Raw genomic sequence first — 4,230 nt, forward strand, 5'->3', positions numbered from 1 at the left:
CAGGCGCCCCTGGTAGATCTATTTTTAATTTTTTGAGGAACCTCCACACTGTTTTCCAGAGTGGCTGCACCAGTTTGCATTCCCATGTTATTTGTTTTTTTTGAAGGCAAGCTATACTGAGGTGAGGATCTGACCAGATTCACAGGCAATAGCTAATGATTTTTAGATAGATAAGGACTTACAAGGAACAAGAATAGAGAATCAGTGCAAGGAAGTGTATGGAAGAGGTGTGTGGATAGACCTCTTGGGATAGATCTGGAGTGCAAGGATTTAAATCTCACTTGTGATCATCAGATGAGTGAGATACTCGTTATGCCTCAGTTAGCTTCTTTCTCCATCCACCTACATGACTGCTCTGTGGGCTCATGAACAAGTGGCCATGACGCAGGGAGGCTGAAAAGGACACATTCTGGATCTGAATGTATTTTCCCACCTGCCATGTTCTGTTGGCGACCCCATTCGCCATCATGATATTCCACAGAGCAAAGGGCTTCACCAAGGAACTCACTCTAAGGCAAAGTAAGTGGAGCATTATTAACAAGATTTTCTCCTCTTACTATGAATCCTACATGCTGCTGGAGGAATATGGTTGGGACTCAGGATATCTGTGGTGCCTCCTGGCATTCATCCTGACAGCATCCCTAAGACCTAGATCTTTCAGAAATGAAACCAAGAAAGGAAGGAAGGGAGGGAGGGAGAGAGAGGGAGAAAGAAAAAAGAAAGAAAAATAGAGAAAAAAAGAGGGAGGGAGGGAGGGAGGGAGAGGGAGAGAGAAAGAAATCCAGTATCTACTAGTAATGATGTCATTGATGCGTGTACTGAATTAACCCATGTTTGGTGGTAGAAATGATGTCTTCTCAGACAAGTTCAGGAGAAAGGTTCTAGGTATGGTTTCTGACCTAAGCCTGGTTCGTTAGCCATCTTAAGTGATTTTGTTAGCTAAGGGATTATCTTTTTGTTTGTTTTAACCGGCTGCTTGGAGTTTATTTTCCACTAGGTGGGAGGCACACCTTCCTGGGGGTGTCAGGAAGGCTTGCATGTGGCTTGGATAGTAGAGGGTGGGGTTCTCTCAGCTTCCTTTTTGGTGTTTGCAGTTTTGATGTTAAAGACCCCACTGCTTCTGCCTGCTGCAGCCTGCCTAGTCTACGGGGAGGGGAGGAAAGGGACCCCGGGGAGCCTAGTGCCTCCTGAAGCCTGGTGGCTGGTGGTGGCCACTCAGGACTGGGGCGGGGTGTCGGCTTTGCCAGGCGGGCCGCCAGGCTGCTTTCTCGTGACTTCCAGAGCCAAGTCACAGGTGATTGTGGTGTTGGAGGCCTGGGGAGGTTCCAAGCCTGCGGAGTCTAACGCCGTAGCCATGAATGGGAGAGCGGACTTCCCGACAAAGAAGCTTGCCCACCAGTGACCTGGGTAGGCCTCGGGGGACCAGGGTGGTGAAGGATGGCTTCCCCAGGATATTCTGCACTTCCGCAGGAGCTGTTACTGGAAGTGGAACCCAGGCGGTGGCGGTAACAGTCGTGGGTGGCTACAAGCAAGCCGCGATAGGGGGTGGCTTCTTTGCTGTCGTTTGTGGGCTGGTGGAAACCTTGGCAGCGACCCCTCCCAGGCCTCGGCATGTGATCGTGCGTGGTGAGGATGATGATGGGGGCGCTAGGCCACAGAACCAATTTGCAAAGGAGACCAGGGAAAACCGCTGCACAACTGAGATGCCCACAGGGCTCCGCTTTCTGTTTAATGCAGACAGAGTTGACTTTTAAAAAATTTTTTAATGTTTATTTGTTTTTGAGACAGAGACAGAGCACGAGTGGGGGAGGGGGGTTAGGGGGGAGGGAGGGAGGGAAGCAGATAGACACAGAATCCAAAGGAGCCTCCAGGCTCTGAGCTGTCAGCACAGAGCCTGACGCAGGGCTCAAACTCACAAACCATGAGATCATGACCTGAGCTGAAGTCGGATGCTTAACCGACTGAGCCACCCAGGTGCCCCAGACAGAGTTGATTTTCAGTGTTTGAAACTAAGAACCCTGGTTTCTACAGCGAAATAAGTCGGGTGGAGGAACAGATTAGGAGGTTGAATAGCATGCTCCCCAAAAGATGTGTTCATACCCTAATCCCCAGTACTTGGTGTCAGCCAATGTGACTTGATTTGGAAACAGGGTCTCTGCAGATATAATCAAGTTAAGATCATACTGGATTAGGTCATACTAGATTCGGGTGAGCCCTAAATCCACGACTAGTGTCCTTATAAAAGGCCAGACACACAGGGAGGAAGGCCATGTGATGCTGGGGCCGTAAATTGGAGGGATATAACTATAAGCCAAGGAATACCAAAGACTGCCACAAAGAAGCAAAGGGAGATGCTTCCTGAGTCCTTCAGAGGGAGTGTGGCCCTGCCGATTTTGGATTTCTAGCCTCCAAAGCCACGAGAGAATACATTTACGTTTAAGCCACCCAGTTTGTGGTCATTTGATACAGCAGCCTTGGGAAATGAATACACACTTCATTCAAGGTAACCTGAGTCCGTGGAAAGATTCAGTTCTGTGAACTGGGTGAGTGGCTGACTGTGTTCTCTACCGTGGAGATTTGACACAGGTCTCTGTTTGCTGAGCCTTGAGGGGGGGATGTTAGTGGGCGGCCCCTAAAAGACCACATGATAGTTAGCCCCGGTCCCAGGTCCCTTTAGTTAGATTATTCCGATTAGCATGCTGATCCGGCTGTCCATTACGGTATTGTACCCACCTTTGTTCCGAGAAATGCAATCCTACTCTTCCCCCTACTACCCGAAGAACCTGGCTTCCATGCCCACTGAAATCAGTATTATCTCCTATGAGCATTCCTGGCCAATGAAAAACAGCCACACCAGTCTCTTAGAATATGCTATTAGTCTCCTCAACAATATCCCCAATTTAATCAAATCTAAGGCACCATCAATGATAAGACACACTATTACTTTACGAACTACTTAGAAAAAAAAAACACTGTCAAAGTTTGACCTGTAATAACTTATAATGCATCCGCATTTCACAGGCATGAAAAGATGTGCGTCTTAGAACTCATGGAACACAGTATTTCTCAGAGCCTTGGTGAAACAAGTGTCATTTGAACTCAGAATTCTCAGGAAAACAAAAGTGTGAGGGAGCAGATTATCCATGATAAACCATTCTACCCCTTGTGTCTCTCTGAGGTTTTGGATTTCTTCCTATTCGTTATTCCAGGGAATTTCTGGCAACTTAACTTTATTTAGTGTGGACTAACGTTGAGTGCAGGTTTCAGTTCACCAACTAAGAAAACGATGAGAACCCGGCTGCTTTAGGTCAGCATATTGAACCCGAAATCTCTGATATGCATACCCATAATGACCGATTCAGCCTGATATGATGATCCCTCCTTGATCTAGCACCCTCCTGTCATATAACCAGACATACTTGCTAGGGTTATTATAGGTATTTCTTAGGGTGTAAGCCTTCTCCTGGGCCAGACTCTGTATTTGTCTTTCTGGAGCATACTGGAGTCTCACTGTTGTTACAGGTTTGGAAAAAGTGAAGAGTCCTAGAGACGATGAGGAAATGTGGCTTTCTGTGTCCGTGAGCTCACGTGAGCCTCTTTACGAGTTTTCAGGCAAGGTGGGAACTGCATCATCAAACAGAATAGCAGTTGAGTATAGGCAGGTGAGCACCATTCCAGATTGAGACTTAGAAAAAGAAATTTTTTTTTAACATTTTATTTATTTTTGAGAGCGCTCAAGCAGGTTTGGGGCAGAGAGAGAGAGAGGGAGACATAGAGTCTGAAGCAGGCTCCAGGCTCTGAGCTGTCAGAGAGCCAGATGAGGGGCTCGAACCCAACAAACTGTGAGATCATGACCTGAGCTGATGTCGGACGCTTAACTGAGCCACCCAGGTGCCCTGCAGATTGAGACTTAATGGAAACTGTGACTCATCTGCATCCTCTCCTATGTCGCCATTTCAATTGTCAAGGTCCTATTTTCACCTAAGAGACTTGGTGAAGAATTACACTAACATTGGGGCACTGGGTGCCTCAATCGGTTAAATGTCCGGTTTCAGCTCAGGTCATGATGTCGCTGTTCATGAGTTTGAGCTCCGCTTAGGTCTCTGTGCTGACAGCTCAGAGCCTGGAGCCTGCCTCAGATTCTGTGTCTCCCTCGGTCTCTGCCCATCCCCTGCTCGTACTGTGTGTGTGTGTGTGTGTGTGTGTGTGTGTGTGTGTGTGTGTGTGTGT

At 47.7% G+C, this 4,230-nt stretch overlaps 1 pseudogene; it reads right to left on the reverse strand.

Annotated features, from left to right (window-relative positions):
- Positions 1–774: 774 nt before the first annotated feature.
- LOC121028319 (pancreatic progenitor cell differentiation and proliferation factor-like) lies at positions 775–1,804 on the reverse strand (annotated as a pseudogene).
- Between the last annotated feature and the right edge of the window lie 2,426 nt (positions 1,805–4,230).

Source organism: Herpailurus yagouaroundi, unplaced genomic scaffold, assembly GCF_014898765.1.
Source record: "Herpailurus yagouaroundi ecotype Mexico unplaced genomic scaffold, PumYag 100, whole genome shotgun sequence".
NCBI lineage: Eukaryota > Metazoa > Chordata > Mammalia > Carnivora > Felidae > Herpailurus > Herpailurus yagouaroundi.